We start from the raw sequence: 26,046 nt of genomic DNA, 5'->3' as shown, positions 1-26,046 counted from the left end.
CCACCACCACGTCCACCACATCCACCACCACCATGTCCACCACCACCACATCCACCACCACCACATCCACCACCACATCCACCACCACCATGTCCACCACCACATCCATCACCACCATGTCTACCACCACCACATCCACACATCCACCACCCCCAAATCCACCACCACTACGTCCACCACCACCACATCTATCACCACCACATCCACCACCATCACATTCACCACCAAGTCCACCACCACTACTTCCAACACCACCACATCCACCACCACCACATCCACCACCACATCCACCACCACCACCATGTCCACCACCATGCCCACCACCATGTCCACCACCTCCACCACCACATCCACCACCACATCCACCACCACCACGTCCACCACCACCACGTCCACCACCACCACGTCCACTACCACGACCACATCCACCACCACCACGTCCACCAACACCACATCCACCACCACATCCACCATCACTAGGTCCTTTACCACCACCATTTCCACCACCATGTCCATCTCCACATCCACCACATCCACCACCACCTCCACCACCACCACATCCACCACCACCATGTCCACCGCCATCACCACATCCTCCACCACTACCACGTCCACCACCACCACATCCACCACATCCACCACCATAGCCACCACCTCCATGCCCACCACATCCACCACCACCACCACCATGTCCACAACCACCAGGTCCACCACCACCACGACCACCACCACCACCATGTCCACCACCACCACATCCACCACCACCACCATGTCCACTACATCCACCACCACCACATCCACCACCACCACATCCACCACCACCACATCCACCACCACCATGTTCACCACCTCCACCACCACCATGTTCACCACCTCCACCATATCCATCACCACATCCACCACCAACACCATGTCCACCAACACCATGTCCACCACCACAATGTCCACTACCACCATGTCCACCACCACCACGTCTACCACCACCACATCAAACAAGTCCACCACCACGTCCACCACCACCACGTCTACCACCACCATGTCCACCACCACCATGTCCACCACATTCACAACTACAACACGTCCACCACGTCTACCACCACCAAATCCACCAACACCACGTCCACCACCATATCCACCACCACCACGTCCACCACCACCACATCTACCAACACCATGTCCAGCACCACCATGTCCACCACCACCATGTCCACCACCACCACATCCACCACCACCACATCCATCACCACCACCACCACCACATCCACCATGTCCACCACCACCACCACGTCTACCACCACCAGATCCACCACCACCATGTCCACCATCACCACTTTCACCACCACCACATTCACCACCACATCCACCACCACGTCCACCACCACCACATCCACCACCACCACCATGTCCACCATCATCATGTCACCACCACCACATCCACCACCACATCCACAACCACTACCAGCACCACCACCACATCCACCACATCCACCACCACCATGTCCACCACCACCACCATGTCCACCACCACCACTATGTCCACCACCACCTCCACCACCACATCACATCCACCACCACACCCACCACCCCCATGTCCACCACTACCACGTCCACCACCACCACATCCATTACCACCATGTCCTCACCCACACCACCACGAACACCACCACCACCATATCCACCACCACCATCACCACATCCACCACCACCACATCCACCATGTCCACCACAACGTCCACCACCACCATCAGCACCACCACCACATCCACCATCACCATGTCCACCACCACCATGTCCACCACATCCACCACCACCATGTCCACCACCATCACATCACCACCACATCCACCACCATGTCCACCACTACCACGTCCACCACAACCATGTCCCCCACCACCACCATATCCACCACCACATCCACCCCACCATGTCCACCACCACCACATCCACCACCACGTCTACCACATCCACCACCACCATGTCCACCACCACCACCACGGTCACTACCACCACATCCACCACCATGTCCACTACCACCACCACGTCCACCACAACGACATCCACCACCATGTCCACTACCATATCCATGACGACCATGTCCACCACCACCACATCCACACATCCACCACCACCATGTCCACCACCACTACGTCCACCACAACCACAACTATCACCACCACGTCCACCATCATGTCCACCACCATCACATCCACCACCAAGTCCACCACCACCACATCCACCTCCACCATATCCACCACCACCACATCCACCACGTCCACCACCACGGCCACCACCTCCATGTCCACCACATCCACCTCCACTACCACGTCCACCACCACCAGGTCCACCACCACTACGTCCACCACCACCACCATGTCCACCACCATCACATCCACCACCACCACCATGTCCACCACATCCACCACCACCACATCCACCACCACCACGTCCACCACCACCATGTCCACCACCACCACCACATTCACCCCACCACATCCACCACCACCACATCCACCACCACCACATCCACCACCGCATCCACCACCACTACCAGCACTACCACCACATCCATCACGTCCACCACCACCATGTCCACCACCATGTCCACCACCACCATTATGTCCACCACCACCTCTACCACCACATCACATCCACCACCACATCCACCATCCCATGTCCACCACCACCAAGTCCACCACCACCACATCCACTATCACCATGTCCCCACCCACGTACACTACCACGAACACCACCACCACCATATCCACCACCACCATCACCACATCCACCACCACCACATCCACCATGTCCACCACAATATCCACCACCACCATCAGCTCCACCACCACATCCACCATCACCATGTCCACCACCACCATGTCCACCACATCCACCATCACCATGTCCAGCACCACCACATCACCACCACATCCACTACCATGTCCACCACCACCACGTCCACCACAACCATGTCCACCACCACCACAACATCCACCACCACATCCACCCCACCATGTCCACCAACACCACATCCACCACCACGTCTACCACATCCACCACCACCATGTCCACTACCACCACCACGTCCACCACAACCACATCCACCACCATGTCCACTACCATATCCATGACGACCATGTCCACCACCACCACATCCACACATCCACCACCACCATGTCCACCACCACTACGTCCACCACCACCACAACTATCACCACCACGTCCACCATCATGTCCACCACCATCACATCCACCACCAAGTCCACCACCACCACATCCACCTCCACCACATCCACCACCACCACATCCACCACGTCCACCACCACGGCCACCACCTCCATGTCTACCACATCCACCTCCACTACCACATCCACCACCACCAGGTCCACCACCACTACGTCCACCACCACCACCATGTCCACCACCATCACATCCACCACCACCACCATGTCCACCACATCCACCACCACCACATCCACCACCACCACGTCCACCACCACCATGTCCACCACCACCACCACATTCACCCCACCACATCCACCACCACCACATCCACCAACACCACATCCACCACCGCATCCACCACCACTACCAGCACCACCACCACATCCATCACGTCCACCACCACCATGTCCACCACCATGTCCACCACCACCATTATGTCCACCACCACCTCCACCACCACATCACATCCACCACCACATCCACCACCCCATGTCCACCACCACCAAGTCCACCACCACCACATCCACTATCACCATGTCCCCACCCACGTACACTACCATGAACACCACCACCACCATATCCACCACCACCATCACCACATCCACCATGTCCACCACAATATCCACCACCACCATCAGCTCCACCACCACATCCACCATCACCATGTCCACCACCACCATGTCCACCACATCCACCATCACCATGTCCAGCACCACCACATCACCACCACATCCACTACCATGTCCATCACCACCACGTCCACCACAACCATGTCCACCACCACCACCACATCCACCACCACATCCACCCCACCATGTCCACCAACACCACATCCACCACCACGTCTACCACATCCACCACCACCATGTCCACCACCACCACCACGGTCACCACATCCACCACCATGTCCACCACCACCGCCACGTCCACCACCACCACATCCACCACCATGTCCACTACCATATCCATGACCACCATGTCCACTACCACCACATCCACACATTCACCACCACCACGTCCACCACCACTACGTCCACCACCACCACAACTATCACCACCACGTCCACCACCATCACATCCACCACCAAGTCCACCACCACCACATCCACCACCACCCCGTCCATCCCCACCACATCCACCACGTCCACCACCATGGCCACCACCTCCATGTCCACCACATCCACCACCACTACCACGTCCACCACCACCAGGTCCATCACCACTACGTCCACCACCACCACCATGTCCACCACCATCACATCCACCACCACCACCATGTCCACCACATCCACTACCACCACATCCACCACCACCACATCCACCACCACCACGTCCACCACCACCATGTCCACTACCACCACCACATCCACCACCACCACATCCACCACCACCACGTCCACCAACACCACATCCACCACCATGTCCACCACCATGTCCACCTCCACATCCACCACATCCACCACCACCTCCACCACCACCACATCCACCACCACCATGTCCACCACCACCACCATGTCCTCCACCACTACCACCTCCACCACCACCACATCCACCATGTCCACCACCATGGCCACCACCTCCATGTCCACCACATCCACCACAACCACCACGCCCATTACCACCAGGTCCACCACTGCCACGTCCACCACAACCACGTCCACCACCACCAAATCCACCACCACCACCATGTCCACCACATCCACCACCACCACCAGCACCACCACCACATCCACCACATCCACCACCACCATGTCTACCACCACCACCATGTCCACCACCACCACTATGTCCACCACCACCTCCACCACCACATCACATCCACCACCATATCCACCACCCCCATGTCCACCACCACCACATCCACCACCACCACCAGGTCCACCACCATGTCCACCACCACCACATCCACTACCACCATGTCCCCCACCACGTACACCACCACGTACACCCCCCCACCATATCCACCACCACCATCACCACATCCACCACCACCACATCCACCATGTCCACCACAACATCCACCACCACCATCAGCACCACCACCACATCCACCATCACCATGTCCACCACCACCATGTCCACCACATCCACCACCACCATGTCCCCCACCACCACATCACTACCACATCCACCACCATGTCCTCCACCACCATGTCCACCACAAACATGTCCACCACCATGACCACATCCACCACCACATCCACCCCACCATGTCCACCACCACCACATCCACCACCACGTCTACCACATCCACCACCACCATGTCCATCACCACCACCACGTCCACCACCACCACATCCACCACCATGTCCACCACCACCACGTCCACCACCACCACGTCCACCACCACCACATCCACCACCATGTCCACTACCATATCCATCACCACCATGTCCACCACCACCACATCCACACATCTATCACCACCACGTCCACCACCACTACTTCCACCACCACCACAACTATCACCACCACGTCCACCATCATGTCCACCACCATCACATCCACCACCAAGTCCAACACCACCACCACGTCCACCACCACCACATCCACCACGTCCACCACCATGGCCACCACCTCCATGTCCACCACATCCAGCACCACTACCACGTCCACCACCACCAGGTCCACCACCACTACATCCACCACTACCACCATGTCCCCACCACATACACTACCACGTACACCACCACCACCATCACCACATACACCACCACCACCATGTCCACCACCACGTCCACCACCACCATCAGCACCACCACCACAACCACCATCACCACGTCCACTATCACCATGTCCACCACATCCACCACCACCACATCACCATTACATCCACCACCATGTCCACCACCACCACGTCCACCATAACCACGTCCACCACCACCACATCCACCACCACATTCACCCCACCATGTCCACCACCACCACATCCACCACCACGTCCACCACATCCACCACCACCATGTCCACCACCACCACATCCGCCACCACCACATCCACCACCACATCCACCACCATGTCCACCACCACATCCATCACCACCATGTCCACCACCACCACATCCACACATCCACCACCACCACATCCACCACCACTACGTCCACCACCACCACATCTATCACCACCACATCCACCACCATCACATTCACCACCAAGTCCACCACCACTACTTCCAACACCACCACATCCACCACCACCACGTCCCCCACCACATCCACCACCACCACCACGTCCACCACCATGTCCACCACCACCACCACATCCACCACCACATCCACCACCACCACGTCCACCACCACCACATCCACCACCACCACATCCATTACCACCACCACATCTACCACCACCACCACGTCCACCAACACCACATCCACCACCACATCCACCATCACCAGGTCCTCCACCACCACCATTTCCACCACCATGTCCACCTCCACATCCACCACGTCCACCACCACCTCCACCACCACCACATCCACCACCACCATGTCCACCACCATCACCACATCCTCCACCACTACCACATCCACCACCACCACATCCACCACGTCCACCACCATAGCCACCACCTCCATGTCCACCACATCCACCACCACTACCACGTCCACCACCACCAGGTCCACCACCACTATGTCCACCACCACCACCATGTCCACCACCATCACATCCACCACCACCACCAAGTCCACCACATCCACCATCACATCCACCACCACCACATCCACCACCACCACGTCCACCACCACTATGTCCACCACCACCACCACGGTCACCATCACCACATCCACTGCCATGTCCACCACCACCACCACGTCCACCACAACCACATCCACCACCATATCCACTACCATATCCATGACGACCATGTCCACCACCACCACATCCACACATCCACCACCACCATGTCCACCACCACTACGTCCACCACCACCACAACTATCACCACCACGTCCACCATCATGTCCACCACCATCACATCCACCACCAAGTCCACCACCACCACATCCACCACCACCACGTCCACCACCACCACATCCACCACGTCCACCACCACAGCCACCACCTCCATGTCCACCACATCCACCTCCACTACCACGTCCACCACCACCAGGTCCACCACCACTACATCCACCACCACCACCATGTCCACCACCATCACATCCACCACCACCACCATGTCCACCACATCCACCACCACCACATCCACCACCACCACATCCACCACCACCACGTCCACCACCACCATGTCCACCACCACCACCACATCCACCACCACCACATCCACCACCACCATGTCCACCAACACCACATCCACCACCGCATCCACCACCACTACCAGCACCACCACCACATCCATCACGTCCACCACCACCATGTCCACCACTGCCACCATGTCCACCACCACCACTATGTCCACCACCACCTCCACCACCACATCACATCCACCACCACATCCACCACCCCATGTCTACCACCACCACGTCCACCACCACCACATCCATTATCAGCATGTCCCCACCCACGTACACCACCACGAACACCACCAACACCATATCCACCACCACCATCACCACATCCACCACCACCACATCCACCATGTCCACCACAACGTCCACCACCACCATCAGCTCCACCACCACATCCACCATCACCATGTCCACCACCACCGTGTCCACCACATCCACCACCACCATGTCCACCACCACCACATCACCACCACATCCACCACCATGTCCACCACCACCACGTCCACCACAACCATGTCCACCACATCCACCACCACATCCACCCCACCATGTCCACCAACACCACATCCACCACCACGTCTATCACATCCACCACCACCATGTCCACCACCACCACCACAGTCACCACCACCACATCCACCACCATGTCCACCACCACCGCCACGTCCACCACCACCACATCCATCATGTCCACTACCATATCCATGACCACCATGTCCACCACCACCACATCCACCACCACCACGTCCACCACCACTACATCCACCACCACCACAACTATCACCACCACGTCCATCATCATGTCCACCACCATCACATCCACCACCAAGTCCACCACCACCACATCCACCACCACCATGTCCACCACCACCACATCCACCACGTCCACCACCATGGCCACCACCTCCATGTCCACCACATCCACCACCACTACCACGTCCACCACCACCAGGTCCATCACCACTACGTCCACCACCATGTCCACCACCATCACATCCACCACCACCACCAAGTCCACCACATCCACCACCACATCCACCACCACCACATCCACCACCACCACGTCCATCACCACCATGTCCACCACCACCTCCACAACCACCACCACCACATCCACCACCACCACGTCCACCAACACCACATCCACCACTGCATCCACCACCACATCCACCATCACCATGTCCTCCACCCCCACCATGTCCACCACCATGTCCACCTCCACATCCACCACATCCACCACCACCTCCACCACCACCATATCCACCACCACCATGTCTACCACCACCACCATGTCTTCCACCACTACCACGTCCACCACCACCACATCCACCACGTCCACCACCATGGCCACCACCTCCATGTCCACCACATCCACCACAAGCACCACGCCCACTACCACCAGGTCCATCACTGCCACGTCCACCACAACCACATCCACCACCACCAAATCCACCACCACCACTATGTCCACCACATCCATCACCACCACCAGCACCACATCCACCACATCCACCACCACCATGTCCACCACCACCACCATATCCACCACCACCACTATGTCCACCACCACCTCCACCACCACATCACATCCACCACCACATCCACCACCCCCATGTCCACCACCACCACGTCCACCACCACCACCAGGTCCACCACCATGTCCACCACCACCCCATCTACTACCACCATGTCCCCCACCACGTACACCACCACATACACCCCCACCACCATATCCACCACCACCATCACCACATCCACCACCACCACATCCACCATGTCCACCACAACATCCACCACCACCATCAGCACCACCACCACATCCACCATCACCATGTCCACCACCACCATGTCCATCACATCCACCGCCACCATGTCCACCACCACCACATCACCACCACCACATCCACCACCATGTCCACCACCACCATGTCCACCACAACCATGTCCACCACCATGACCACATCCACCACCACATCCACCCCACCATGTCCACCACCACCACATCCACCACCACGTCTACCACATCCACCACCACCATGTCCATCAGCACCACCACGTCCACCACTACCACATCCACCACCATGTCCACCACCACCACCATGTCCATCACCACCACATCCACCACCATGTTCACTACCATATCCTTCACCACCATGTCCACCACCACCACATCCACACATCCACCACCACCACGTCCACCACCACTACGTCCACCACCACCTCAACTATCACCACCATGTCCACCATCATGTCCACCACCATCACATCCACCACCAAGTCCAACACCACCACATCCACCACCACCACGTCCACCACCACCACATCCACCACGTCCACCACCATGGCCACCACCTCCATGTCCACCACATCAAGCACCACTACCACGTCCACCACCACCAGGTCCACCACCACTACATCCACCACCACCACCATGTCCACCACCACCACATCCACCACCACCACCATATCCACCACATCCACCACCACCACATCCACCACCACCACATCCAGCACCACCACGTCCACCACCACCATGTCCACCACCACCACCACCACATCCACCACCACATCCACCACCACCACATCCACCACCACCACGTCCACCAATACCATGTCCACCACCGCATCCACTACCACATCCACCATCACCACGTCCTCCACCACCACCATGTCCACCACCATGTCTACCTCCACATCCACCACCACCTCCACCACCACCACATCCACCACCACCATGTCCATCACCACCACCACGTCCTCCACCACTACCACGTCCACCACCACCATATCCACCACGTCCACCACCATGGCCACCACCTCCATGTCCACCACATCCACCACCACCACCACATCCACCACCACCAGGTCCACCACCACCACATCCACCACCACCACGTCCACCATTACCAAATCCACCACCACCACCATGTCCACCACATCCACTACCCCCACATCCACCACCACCATATCTACCATCACATCCACCACCACGTCCACCTTCACCACTACCACCACCACCACCATGTTCACTACCACCATGTCCAGCACCAACACCATTTCCACCACTACCATGTCCACCAACACGTCCACCACCACCCTGTGTCTACCCCCACCACGTCCACCACCACCATGTCCACCACTCCATCCACCACCACCACCACATCCACCACCACCACATCCACCACCACCATGTCCACCACCACTTTCACCACCACATCCACCACCAACACGTCCACCACCACCACTACCACGTCCACCACCACCACATCCACCACACCACATCCACCACCACCACTACCACATCCACCACCACATCCACATGTCCACCACCACCATGTCCACCACCACATTCACCACCACCACCATGTCCACCATGTCCACCACCACCACCACCACCTCCACCACCACCATGTCCACCACCACCACGTCCACCACCACCACCGCATCCACCACCACCACAAGATCCACCACCCATGACAGGTAAAGTGTCACTGGAGGGCAGGGGTAATAGGTCAACCCCGGCTGTACATGGGACATTTAAGGATGTATTGGATGTGAAAAGATGGGAATAGGGGCTAGGAGTATTATACCATACTCAAGATACATTTTGAAGAGGCGCAATGTCACAGGGGATCTTGTAAAAGCACTCACAGCATCTCTATCTCACAGTGGCATACCTGCACGAGCCACTCACTCAAAACAAGCATTGGCATAGCCAATAGGTCTTGCCTTTGGGACCTTATAAGTGTTTAGCCATGCAACACTTGATGTTGTTGCACCAAGGTTATTGTGCTGGATAACTAAACACCTATAAGGTCCCAAAGGTGAGACCTATTGGCTATGCCAATGCTTGTTGTATGTTTCTCACAGTATTTATTTGCTGCTTTGAGATGTGTTAATGCCTATCTTCGCTTTGTATCCTGGTCACTAGCACCCAGCCCATACATTTAGAAGTACTACACACAAATCAGTCATTTTTATCCAGTTCCATTGCCTGTTCAGTCAGTACCACTTGTTTTGTTCCACTGTTTATTTTGTCTTGAGGTGGCACTACCCTATAGGAAATTTCAATTCATCCAGTTCTGGAGAGATCAGAGAGACGTTATTTGGTCTCAGATAAATTACTTTCAGCGCTCCAAGTTTTTTTTTCAAGTGATAGCAGAGGAGGCCCAGAGTGATCAGAGGGGATGAAATAGGAATCATCTACATTTTAACTTCAAGAAGGACGCTGACAAAGTAAACATATCAAGGTTTTTAAACAAAAAAAACTTTTTAGATCAAGCTTAACATATCTAAAAGTCTCGGCCAGGAGAACTGATTTGGTTTGACTTTCCTTTTCAATTGCCTCTCTACCCCGTTTTTGAGACAGACTTTAAGTGGCGTGATGTGCTCACAGCAGGGTAGTCCCCAGCCTGGAGCAACAAAGGTACAACAAAGGCGCAAATAGGTGTTAAGTATCTGCAATTTTTTGCGTACATGGGACTTTATATACCACAACTTTATATCTCTTTATTGTTTTCCATATACATGCATGCTTTCCTATGTATTAATGTATCTATGTATTTATTACTTTATTCCTGCTGTAGAAATAAAACAAGCATTTGGAACGCAATAGGTCTCGCATTTACATGAGTTTGAGCTACTGGCATTGTAAATGACAATGCCTTTTATTTAAATTTTGGTTTTTAAAACATAAATAAAAAGCTTTGTCATTTACAATGCCAAAAGCGTAAACTCTTGCAAATGCAAGACCTATTGCATTGAAAATGCTTGTTTTAAGCCCTATCACAAAGAAATTAGCAACAAGGGGAGGCATGACTGTAGCTCTGTTATGCTTAATTGGTTGCAAAGTCTATATTCAAAAATATTTGATTGTGTTAAGGCATCTGTAAAGGTGCCCAGTAAATCTCAGGGGATAGTAATAATGGTAAGATGACTCTGAAGTTTAACGCATTTGTTGGAGAGATCTGTGTTTTTTGAAGTCCTAGATTTGTAACAAAGTAGTATATGGTTAATGTGTCTCCTGCAAAACACATCACTTAACATGCAGATGACAGATTTTTATTTTATGTAGATAGTAAAGCGCATTACTGTTTTTAAAACATAGATCCTTTTTGTTACCTGCAGTTCATAAATTGTAATCCATGTAATATAGCACAGTGCGCTATGAAGGACATGTGACTCCTACATCTTATAACCCTGTCTCATGTAACCCATCTTGTACATTGATTTACACATGTACATGATCGGTTGTCAATGTATAATGTGTGTGTTACATAAAGCACTCTGACACTCTGCATTGGGTTGCGTAGCGCTATAAAAGAAATAAAATAGTGCTATTGAAATTGTTATTTGTGTAAATACAGAGACAGACTGCCGGAGTCCCCGTCCCACACTACTGTCACCAAGTGTGTGACCCGGGCTCCTCACTCAAGGTTAGGCCAAGAAAGGACACCGTTTGAGATAGCCCTGCTCACCCCCTTAGTAGCTTGGCATAAGCAGCGAGGCCTATCTCCAAGGCACGAGTGTACAGTATGTGCAACCATGCCCACAGCAACCCCCTGGTGACACCACACAAGTTTGAATAAAACGAGTATAAACTTTATACAAAAGATATACGATCAGACCACACAATACAAAAGCCAACATAGAATAAAGGGTAATATTCGTTCCGGCTGGCTGGTAGGTTCAAATCCCAACCACCGCTTTCTAATGCTCTGCTGGTCGTAATGCTAGAATCACACACGTTGCAATGGACAAACAATAGTGCACTACTTAACAATACAATCCTGTGCTGGGCAAAGGAGAAATAATGCAATGCGTAACGATACACCCCAGTACCTTGCAATGGGAGAAATAATGCAATGCGGACTGCTACAATCCTGTACTGCACAATGAAGAAATAATGCAATGCGTTAAACCCCAATCACGTACTTTGCAATGAAGAAATAATGCAATGCGGGCCGCTACAATCCTGTACTTTGCAAGGGAGAAGTAATACAATTGTGTACTTCTTTATGCAAAAATAATGTCAGGTGTCACAGTCGGCAGTTCGTTAGCAGCAATATTGGCAATGTGTATTATGACAATCAACCTCTTCGATAACAGTTGGCCCCCACATGTATCAACGATGACACAAAGAACAGCTTCTTACTCGGTCCCCAGTCTGAGCCGAAACAAAGGCTCACTTTGTCAGAAGGACTGAGAGGCCAAGAGAGTTTCCCTTCGAGCCCCCACCCCACCCAGGTAGTGATCCACGTTACCTGGGGGCACGACCCCACTCACCTCTCCTCCTTCCACGAACTTTCTCAATGGGCTTCAGCTGCGCGGCCGGGCAGCTCAGATCCTCCGGGGCTGCCGGTCCGGTCCACGACTGTAGGAAGGTCTCAGGTGGCCGCAGGGCACACGTACCCCACAACCCGAGATTACTTTGCTCTGGGTGCAAGTTCACCACAGCACCCTCCGGTTCTCCTCTGGCACAAAGCCACACACACAACGCTGATGGGACTCCTCGTCGACTCCGAGTGCACGCTCACCTGGTACTACTTCCTGTGGTCTCAGTTGGCACCAAGACATGCACACCACGTTGCAGAGACTCACTTTCTTCCGGTGCGCACGATGATCAGGCGATCACCTCCACAGTCCCAGGCACCAAAGGACACATGCTGCGTTACTGAGACTTACTCCAACTCTGGTGCCCCGATACCCAGGCGCTCTTTACCAACGCCTTTGGCAGCACCACGACACAATCACCGTGACCGAGCCTCACTTCTCCTGCGGTGCACATGCCGACCAGGTGCTCTTCTCCAATGCCTCCATTGCACCCCGACACGCACCCTGCACGTCCGAGACTCTTTCTACTTCCGATGCACAAGCCGACCAGGTGCTCTTCACCAGCGCCTGCAGTGCACCACGACACGCACCCTGCGTGTCAGAGTCTCACTTTAGCTTCGATGCACACGCTGACCAGACGCTCTTCACTAACGCCTGCAGTGCACCACGACACGCACCCTGCGTGTCTAAGACTCACTCAAGCTTCAATGCATACGTTAGCCGGGCGCTCTTCACCACCGCCTCCTGTGCAACACGACACGCACCCAGCGCGTCTGAGTCTCACTCCTCCTTCGTGTGTCCAAGATCACAGGGCACACCTTCCGAGGGTCTCAAGCGGCCACAACACATGCCCACCATGTCGCTTGAAACTTCTACGGAAACTTTTATGGTCCTGTGTTTCCAAACAGGGAGCCAGCTCACCTCGGGCTCTTGGGGTTACAAGACACTGCACAAAGCACAGTCTTCATCAAGCAGGGGGACCCAGCGCTCCAAGCACAGTCCCAACAGCCTCTTCCTTGGTTAGAACAACAAACTGCAGACCAGCCCTAGATCACGAAGCAATGGTTGGTCTTTCCCCAGCAGTCTCTTCAGTTGTTCCTTTCTTAGAAGAGGTTCCTCTTGACCACGAAATGGGTCCAAGCCTTTTCAGTCTCAATCCATTTCTGTTTCATTCCCACATTCAGAGGTTTCAGCTCTCATAGTTATATCCCTAAATGTCTTTGAAGTTCGTTGTGCTCAGGGGTCGCTGACCCCTGCCTAAATCAGTTCTGGGTGTCTCCCTCCCAGTGTCACCTTTCACCCTTTGATACTGGGGGTCTGGATCCTTAATCACTCAGCAGGAGAGGGGTCAATTGTTTTATAGCAGCAACCCCGGCCTCTTTACCTCCCGGAGCTTCTCCTCGCCTACTCTCCAGATGCAGGTCAGCCTGGTGCCATCTCAACCCCTCCCTTGGGTCAAGACCTCCCCCAGCTCTTCTCACCTCTCAGATCAGATCCAGACTGAGAATCCACATTCAGCAGAGACACACAGAAATGCTGAAAGCACAACACTCAGCCACTTTCTAAAAGAGTGGTTTCTGAACACACAGTGACAAAACAACTTTCATAGATAGAAGTGTTATGACACTGTGAGTTCATACATACTAAACTTCACCTCTCCATTATAAACTCATAGGAAACTAGGCTAACAAAACACAATACTCAGCCTCCCCCGTTCTGTCCTATGGGCAGAATGGCCTTTCACCAGTGAAAACGAAATGGAGTGTTTTTCACTGTCAGGACATAGCACACACCTCAGTATATGTCCTGCCTTTTACCTACACTGCACCCTTCCCAGGGGTTACCTGGGACCTACCACAGGGGTGCCCAATGTGTATGCAAAAGGGAAAGTAAGGCCTGACAAGTGGTTTGCTAACTTAGCAAACTGCGAGCAGGCCCTGCACTGCAGGCCTGAGTTCCCTTCTCCGCGCGCCTTTGCATTTCAAACCCTGGCACATACAGTGCACATCACTAGGGACTTTACTAGTAAGGCAAACATACCAATCATGGCCAACCAATTACCATTATACTTTACATAGGGACCACTTGTACTTTGACACTATTCGGCAGTGGCAAAGTACCCAAAGCATCTAAATTGGCAACTCTATGTCAGGAAAACGGTCTAGGGGGAAAGCAAAAAGTTTAGGGAACTTTAGCCTAAAAGGCCATGTCCTACACAGACCAACACACCTGACATTCTTACAGTGCATTCATCTCTAATATAGAGGGACTGAACAAAGGCAAAAGCGGCCTCTCTTACGTACCTGTGAAGAGATAACAAACTGTGAGAGTTTGTTTCCCCTCCCTGGCATTTACATTTAAGTGTGAGGTTCCAGGCCGCCTCCATTCAAACCAAACAAAAGGAGGCCTGATGGCCCCTTAACTTTGGCCAAACTGGAGGGAAATAAAAAAGCTCCCTCCCAGCCTGCACGTTCCTGCTGGGAATGGAAAGCAGACAATGTACAGGCGCTGCTGAACGTGTCCCGGTGCTTGAAAATTACACCGGGACAAATTCAGCATATTTCTGAGGCCCAACGTCTTAGCTAGGGGGATGGCGTCCACCCTGTGAAAATAGTGGGTGGATGCCATGCACCTGCGTGTACCCCGGACTTGTGCCCTAAGTGTGGAGACTCAAATATGAGTACACTGGGTGCAATTCACAATTTGTGAACTGAAGTGTGACCCTTGTCTTCACATTGGTGTACTTTACACCACCTCTGCATTACACGACTATTGATTGGTCAAGTTGGCATGAGCCTGCTCAGGAGCGAGAACACTTCCTTGTCTCTGTGTTAAGTGTATCACAGGGACACATTGCATAATATGTACTGTTGTGTACTTATATTTATATAGGTCTTCATCCCAGGGGTGGTCTTATTGTGTCTCATGTAGCTGTGCTCCAGCTTGCATTAGGCAACCTGGAGACACTCATCCTTACATACCATTGTTGTGGTGATTGGAAGAAGGTTGGTTCAAAATCTGGAATTCATGGTAAGTGTTTTATTTTCATGCTATGCTGCTGCCTGTTTCTGCGATTGAGTAGCAATGTTTATGTGCGGAGTGGCACAAAGAGTGAGAGGTGGCTGTGCATGTGGTTGTGGTTGTGGCTACCATCCTCGTGTGAGGATTGGCTCTGTTACTTGGATGGAAACAATCCTGAATAATCTCACGTGACAGAGCCAGATGTATTCCCAGATTTTAGGAAATCTTTGGTGTTTTTTGCCATTGCCGGGTGGTAAGGACGTATTTTGCTGCCTGAATGGAGAAGAAGGTTCCACCAATGTGTATCTTGTTAAAAGGTGGGATTGTCAGCAGAGGTTACAGTCTGGTGCACTGGGTTCCATTCCGTAGGCATCTTTGAAGTTCTACTTCAGTTAGGAATGGTCTAGTGGCGTACATGGCCATGCACACAATACATAATTTCTTGAAGGCAGAACATCTGACCATGGGTAGTCAGTGATGCATCTAGAGTATTGAAGTGACATGGTTACATAGGCATATATTCGTAGGCGTTGTCTGACTGCTGTGTTTTGAATTCTTTGACGTCTTTGGAGCAGGGAGAGTGGTGCACTCAGATAGAGGCAATAGTAGCCTGAAACCTTTGTGGAAAACCTATTAGATCGATTAATGTGTGTGCATGCTGAAGATAACACTGCATGGTTCATTCAAATGGAAGCATAGTAGGATATGGTCCCTGGCTTCTTGCAGAATTCATACTTAAGTAGATGTTCGTAGAAGAGGGCCAAGTTCCTAGGGCAAGTTGGCAATGGGTTGATAGTTTATTCATTTTCTGTAGGTTAGCATCTCAGTTTTGGATATGCTCTGTTTCAAGTGATTCCCTACCAGCTCAGATACAATGATTTAGTCCCCAATGCATCTGGGTCAATTAGCTTTTCTATTTTATGGATAGTTTTTGTTTCTACCGTGTAGCTGTAGCAACTTAAGTAGAAGAATTTCGTGAGGTTTAGTAGGTGCTGAGGTAGTCACTAAAGAGGAGTGGGTAGTTGATTGACCCCCAAAGTTGGTGAAGGAATGATCTGATGTGAAAGGAGGGACTGAGATGAAGCTTCATCTTTCAGAAAGTCAGACGAGATCCATTTTATAATGGCTGCCTGAATGATACGTTTCTTTAATCTCAGTTGGAGGTAGTGGCAGTGAACTATGTCATGAGTAAGAGAAGAGTCCACCAGTAATTAGGTAGCAACTCCATACCTGGCAACAGTGGCCTCCAGGTCATCACAGATGGTAATGTAGGTGAATTTGTTATCTTTTCCAGGATGGAAGTCAATTTGATAGTAGTAGAGTAACTTGTTTTCTTCCATGAAGTTGGGAAGCTAAGTGAAGACTTACAACTGTTTCCGTAAGCTTGAGCCATTGATGATCAGTTGGCAGATGTCTGCTGCAAGTGCTGCACCAAGTTTCTTTTTCTTGATGATATGTCTGATGTTCAAGGTCTTGATTTTGTTACTTGATTATATGTCTGGTGTTCAAGGTACTGATTTTGGTGGGGATGTGACGAAAGATAGGGAGTTGTTGACAATGGTTCTTGTTGGGATGACTTCATTTGTAACATTTTCTTGAAGCTATGTGGAAGGCAGAGGTCCACAAGGAAGCCTGGGGAAGTTGTCTTGGGTTGCTGGGTGTCAAGTTACTACGTTGTCTCTTACCTTAAGGTTCTTGTAGTGACACAGTAGATTTTTCGCAGGGACGCAAGGGACCAACTTCTCAAAAATCTAACTTAAAACTTGTGATTATAGACTACAACAAGATAAAAATTAGAAATAAGGGAGGAGGGCCGGATACTGGACGTGGTGGGAGACTTGCTGTCGACCTGCGAAGCAACAAGCAAGGTTTTGTCAGACTTTTAAGTTTCGTTTTACTTTTTTACCTTCACAAACTTTAGTACAGTCTAAAAGTCACTTAACATTCTGTCTCTTTGCCTACCTGCGATCAGAGTGTGAATGGCCTACGTCTAGTATTTCTTGTCTTGGTTGTTAGTAGAAGAGGAAGTCAGGCAATCTCTTGAATGAGCTTCATAGGTTGTATTATCATTAAACTGTAAAGCAAAACAACAAATTACCCTTCTATTCTCACAATCCTAAACATATGGTTCTTATAAGTTCTTTCAACTCACTTGTTGCTCAATGAGCTGGTCTTGCTCTTCTTGTTGTATTTGCCTGACTAGTTAAAAAGAGAGAAAACAGAAAATATTCCACAAAATTCTACTTACTCCTTTCCTAGGAGCTAAACATTCCCTACAAACTAAATACGTATCTATTTTCTTATACTCATAATATTCATGCTTTGTTCTTTCTTTCTAGATGTAGTTTTTTAACGTAAGTTTTTACATACGGTGCGTTTTTAAATGCGAAGAACAGAGTCCTTCTTTACATTGCAGAAATTCCAAAAATTGTTTGTGTACAAATAACTGTCTTGCGGCGGGCGCCTTATTACACAACTAAATAAAACGACACATCAGAGTATTTGACATACATTACCCAACATGCAAAACATACTGACTGAGGAAGTGCTAACCAGCTTTTACACAGGCTCACCAGCCAAGTGTTAAGAGCGATTACGCAGAATCATGACAGTACTCCCCTCTCAAGATCCCCCCTAAAACTTTTGGAATCGGCCTAGGTTTCGTTGGATATCGTGTATGGAAGGCTTTTAGTAACCTGGGTGCATGCGTTAGATGAGCTAAGGGTTCCCAAGTTCGTTCTTCAGGACCGTACCCTTTCCAATCAATTAAGTAGTAAAGCTTTCCACGCATTCTTTTGGAATCTAGAATTGCCTTTACTTCAAATTCTGGATGACCTTCCATTTTATCTTATATCAGAGAAATAGCAGCCGAGTTGTAGACCACTGCACCGCCTAGACAAGTCACAGTAACGTATTTGGAATTTTGCCCACCTCAAATGTCCAGCTGCTATATGACCATGGAATAGTGAATTTAGAAAAAGGGGTATGAGAGGCAATAAGTCATGACGCGTAACATGAAGTATGTACAACAATAATAGTGTAGTAAAACAGTGAGTCCACGTCGTTGCTTGTTTTTTTCGAGTTGTGCTTTATTCGTGTTGTTGGTGAGGTTCGAATACAGCCAACGCGTTTCACCCAAACATGGGCTTCTTCAGGGCAAGTAAAGTGTAAGACGGATCATCTATGGTGGGAGAGAGTAAACACCCCGACCGCGAACTGAAGATACCGTCGCCGAGACTTCTCAATTACGGACCGCTACGGCTCGATATAAGAACCTTTAATCCTTACACACGGACTAACCCATAGGAGGCACTATTACCTCATTTTTTGTTTCCGATATCTGGGACATATTCTAAACTAGTTCATGAGAGGTTTTCTACTTCACACATTTCAAGAGACCTTCTATTTCAATTGGAGAAGGAGGTTTGATAAATCGTGTCTGTGTATGGTAAGGTTTTAGTAATGAGACATGAAAAACTGGATGAAACTGATACTGTGGAGGTAGTGTCAATTTTACACAAACTGGGTTTATCACTTTTTCAATAGAAAAGGGTTCAATAAAACGAGGGTTAAATTTCCTATTTCCTTTTTTGTGTAAATTCTTAGTACTCAACCAAACCTTATCGTCAACAGAATACAAGGGTTGAACTGCTCTATGCTTATCTGCTGTTTCTTTTTGATTTTCTTTTGCTTTAGCCAAATTGAATTGAGCCTCTGAATGAACGGTACTTAGCTTAGAGATGTAATTCTGTATTGAAGGCACCGTAAAAGTTGGATTTAAATGATCAGGAAAATTCTTTGGGTGAAAGCCATAGTTACAAAAAAACTGAGACATTTTAATAGAAGAATGTTCTGCATTGTTATATGCAAATTCTAAGGCACTTAAAATATCAGACCAATCATCATTCTTTAGATTAGTTACCATACATCGAAGAAATTGTTCTATAGTTTGATTGGTGCGTTCAGTTACACCATCAGTCTGTGAGTGGTAACTTGATAATAAGCGCACTTCAATGTTTAGTAATGTACTCAAACTTCGCCAGACATGGGATACGAACTGAGAACCCCTATCGGAAATAACCACTGATGGGATTCCATGTAGACGTATTATATTGTTCATTAGGATTTGTGCTAATTCCATGGCAGTTAGAAGTTTCTTTAAAGGTATGAAGTGTGCCATACGGGAAAATTGGTCTACTACAGTTAAAATTGTAGAGAAGCCCATCTTCGTTGATGGCAGCTCAACTATAAAGTCCAAAGAAATGGGATGCCATGGTTGAGGTGGTATTGGTAGAGGTTTTAAAAGACCACTTGGAGCCTGATGTGATGATTTATTTTGAATACAGAAGCTACAAGTCTCATCAAAGTTTTGTATATCCTTAAATATGGCAGGCCACCAAAACTTCCTTCTAATGAGCTCATAAGTTTCATTAACTCCAGATGAGCATACAGAGGTGTATCATGATGTAAACGCATTACAGATTGTCGGATTTCAGATGTTGGTACCATGAGTTGATCGTGAACAAACAGAAGCATATCTATTTCTTGTAGGAATGGGAATTCTTTCTTCCATTCCTCAAAATCTCTAGTCTCAAGCTCTCTTTTTAAATCTTTAATTACATCATATATGGAAAGAGTGGCCTGAAAACATGTAGGTAGTACAGGTTTTGCAATTACATTATTCTCAGATTCTTTTCCCCAATTCGTGACAGAGCATCAGCCTTTTGATTTTCTTTCCCAGGCCAAAAGGTGATTACAAAATTATAATCGTTGAAAGACAAAGACCATCGCAATTGTCTGGCAGAAAAAGCCTTAACAGATCTCAAGGATTGTAAGTTTCTATGATCTGCGAAGATGGTTATAGGGTGACGAGCCCCTAACAAGTAATGGCGCCATTCCTCAAAACCTGCTTTAATAGCCAATAACTCTTTGTCTGCAATTGCGTAGTTTTGTTCGGCTGTAGACAATTTTCGGGAATAGTAAACGATAGGATGCATCTGTCCGGAATCTTTATTACGTTGTGATAAGATCCCACCTAAAGCGAACTGAGAAGCATCCGCTTCCACTATGAAAGGCTGTGTAAGATCAGGGTGACTCAAAATAGGTGGTGTGGTAAATTTTGTTTTTAAATCTTGAAAGGCTTTTTCAGCTGACTCAGACCATTCAAACTTAACTCCTTTCCGAAGGAGTCTGGTAATGGGAGTAATGGTTTGGGAAAAGTTCTGAATAAACCTACGGTAAAAATTAGCAAAGCCTAGGAAACTCTGCACCTGCTTTACAGAAGTAGGACTAGGCCAAGAACTCACAGCTTCGGTCTTTTTAGGATCCATTTCAATCCCAGAAGGACTAATCACATATCCTAAGAAATCTACTTTGAGACATGGAACAAGCTTTTTTCCAATTTGACATATAGAGAATTGGTAAGCAATTTTTGGAGTATGGCACAAACTTGTTTTACATGGTCTTCCCTTGAATTGGAATATATGAGTATGTCATCAATATAAACGACACAACAAACATCAATAAATTCATGTAAAACCTAATTTATAAAAAATTGGAATGCAGCAGGAGCATTACAGAGTCCGAAGGGCATTACTTGGTATTCAAAAAGGCCAAATTTTGTGCGAAATGCAGTTTTCCACTCATCGCCCTCACAAACTCTTACAAGATGGTATGCTCCGCGCAGGTCCAATTTTGTATAAATAGTAGCCTGTTTTACCTGATCCAAAGAGGTAGAAATGAGAGGCAAAGGATGTCTGTTTTTTATAGTGACATTGTTTAAGGCTCTATAGTCAATACACATACGTAATTCTCCCTTTTTTTCGGTATGAAAGAAAGAGAAGATGAGACTGGTGATCTAGAATGCCGGATAAAACTGTTCGCAAGATATTCATCCAAATAGTTTCGTAGATGTTCATTCTCTTTTCCGTAAGTGCATATATCCTACTACACGGTAATGAGGCGCCTGGCACTAAATCTATCCTGCAATCAAAATCCCTATGAGGGGGAAGGGTATTTGCACTTTTTTCGTCAAAAACGTATGTTAAATCAGAATAGTCTGAAGGAACTCCGTCAAGTACTAATATACTCTGTAACTGATTTGAGAAGTCAAATCCTTTCACAACGTTGTATTTGGTGTGCTCTAGAAAACAATGACTCTGACAATGAAGAGAACGGAAAGTAACTGTCTTGTTGACCCAATCAATAACAGGGTTGTGTAGTTTTTGTCAGGGAATTCCTAAAATCAACCTGAACTGAGGTGTATCTATGATATCGAATCTTATCTGTTCTCTATGAACAGGGGAACTGTTCATTTCCAAAATTTTTGTCTGCTGAGATATGGGTCCTGACGTGAGTTCCTTTCCGTTTACCGCCCGAACAATCTCTGGTTGAGTTTTGGTCTCAGTCTTAAACTCTAAAGTTCCTAACAATTTTGTGGCGATAAAATTCCCTGTGGCCCCAGAATCAATGAGTGCATCGATTTCCCAGATACATATTGGGTTTGTCAAGGTTTTAAGTTTTACCTTTATACATAGGTGACGACAACCTTGAGGGGGCACAGTGGAGGCCAAGCTAGAATATGCACTCGACAAACTGACATCGTCTTTTATCGAGCGTTCTAGTTTTCCGGTTGAAGTTGTGATACTGCTACTTCCGCAGATTTTAGTTTTGATTTATTCGGACGCGTAGGACATTCTTTAACAAAATTACCTGTTTAACCACAATAGAGGCACTGATTTAACTTTCGCCTCTTCTCTTTCTCTTCTTTAGAAAGAGGACCTCGAATAGTACCTATCTGCATAGCTTCAACAGAATCATTTCTGTTAGCTACTTCTCTTTGGTTAATAGTTTTGTCTTTGAATAATATTAGTTTATGGTCACTCTTCCCTCTTTCTCCTTTTCTCTCTGAGAGTCTATGATTTAACTTCACGACTAGATCTATAAATTCGTTGATATCATCTGGAGGGTCAAAGATCTGCAATACCATGTCTTTTAAATCTTCCTTTAGTCCCCTATAAAAAAGGGAAACTCTCTTATCATAAGGCCAATTAGCTTCTAACACTAGATGGTTAAAAACAGAAATATAATGAAGCAAATCTGAAGACCCTTGTTTTAAATTGAGCAATTAATTATTATCCGCAGATTGTACGAATACATGTTTTGCAAAAATCTTCTTCATAGATCGTTCAAAATTTTTGAAATTGTACAAAATTGGGTCGTCGTTTTCAACCAGAGGGACTGACCAAAGGGAAGCATCACCTCCTAAGTATGACAAAATAAAGGCCACTTTAGATGAATCGTCTGGGAAGGCTGTGGTTTTGGCCAAAAAGTGCAAATGACATTGATTCATAAAAATGGTGAATTTATTACAATCACCATAAAATCTCTCAGGTTGTGCTAGAGGGACTGGCACAGGAGTAATTACCTGTATTTGTGTTGGAGGGCCCGAAGAAGATGGGGCAGGGTTCATAAATGTGTTTTGGAAAGTGGCTGATTTTTAGAACTGGTTTTTGTTGTACTGCGCCTTGAAGAGCTGATAAATCTCTACGTAAGGCTGCATTTTCATTTTTTATGTCGTTTAACATAGCAGCTATGTCTTGCAAAGAGATTGGTGTAGTTGGATCCATTGCGTCCAGGCGAAAAGTTCTTCTTGGGCTTTGCCTTCTGTCAAGTTACTACGTCGTCTCTTACCTTAATGTTCTTGTAGTGATGCAGTAGATATTTCGCAGGGACGCAAGGGACCAACTTCCCAAAAATCTAACTTAAAACTTGTGATTATAGACGTCAACAAGATAAAAATTAGAAATAAGGGAGGAGGGCCGGATACTGGACGTGGTGGGAGACTTGCTGTCAACCTGCAAAGCAACAAGCGAGGATTTGTCAGACTTTTAAGTTTCCTTTTACTTTTTTACCTTCACAAACTTTTGTACAGTCTAAAAGTCACTTAAAATTCTGTCTCTTTGCCTACCTGCGATCAGAGTGTGAATGGCCTACGTCCAGTATTTCTTGTCTTGGTTGTTAGTGGAAGAGGAAATCAGGCAATCTCTATTCTCACAATCCTAAACATATGGTTCTTATAAGTTCTTTCAACTCACTTGTTGCTCAATGAGCTGGTCTTGCTCTTCTTGTTGTATTTGCCTGACTAGTTACAAAGAGAGAAAACAGAAAATATTCCACAAAATTCTACTTACTCCTTTCCTAGGAGCTAAACATTCCCTACAAACTAAATACGTATCTATTTTCTTATACTCATAATATTCACGCTTTTTTCTTTCTTTCTAGATGTCGTTCTTTAACGAAAGTTTTTACATACGGTACGTTTTTAAATGCGGAGAACAGAGTCCTTCTTCACATTGCAGAATTTCCAAAAATTGTTTGTGTACAAATAACTGTCTTGCGGCAGGCGCCTTATTACACAAAGTACTTAACTCCTTCTCCTGTTGTTCTCTTTTCAGGGTCCTGTCAAGTAGGAGGAAGCATCCGAAGATCAGAAGAAACTGGGGCTGCACTGGAGATCTTAAGGATAACAGGTAAGTCGCGAGGATCTCAGCAGCGATCCTGTTCAGGAAACAAGTGGAAGGCAAAGCGCTTTCCAGAACACTGCGTGTGGCTTTTATAGCCAACCGCTCCCAGTGTTAGCGCGCACCGTCACGTCGTACGGAGGTACACATTGAGGCAGAGTCTTCATTGTAGGTTGAGCATGCAATAACAAGTTTTCCGCCGTGTGCGGAAAAGCAGCAAAAGGTGCAAAGTGTCCCAGAGTGTAAATAAGTCACGCAGCAAAAGGTGAAATGAGTCCCACTACAAATGATGCTACTAAGAATGGTAAAACTCAAAGCGCATCAATCATCAAAAGTGCTAGTCAAACCATGCTGTAAATAAAACAACACATCGGAGTATTTGACATACATTACCCAAGATGCAAAACATACTGACTGAGGAAGTGCTGGAGCACGGGAAAGGGGTGGGTTTTTCCTAAAACCTGCTTTTACACAGGCTCACCAGCCAAGTGTTAAGAGCGATTACGCAGACTCATGACACTGGGCATCTTGCTTCTGTGATGTTGTGCCAGGACCTTTGCTTTTGAGACAAGGTGCTCTGCAATGGGTTTTCCAGTAGGCTTACAAGTGAGATGTATTTGTGGTAGTGCAGCTGCATTGTGGAATTCTGAGGATCTTGTGTAGGTAATTTGATTGACATTTGGTTTGGAACTTCGCTGAGA

Source organism: Triturus cristatus, chromosome 6 (genome assembly GCF_964204655.1).
Source record: "Triturus cristatus chromosome 6, aTriCri1.1, whole genome shotgun sequence".
NCBI lineage: Eukaryota > Metazoa > Chordata > Amphibia > Caudata > Salamandridae > Triturus > Triturus cristatus.
The sequence above is the reverse complement of the archived record's forward strand: the minus strand, read 5'-3'. Positions refer to the sequence as shown.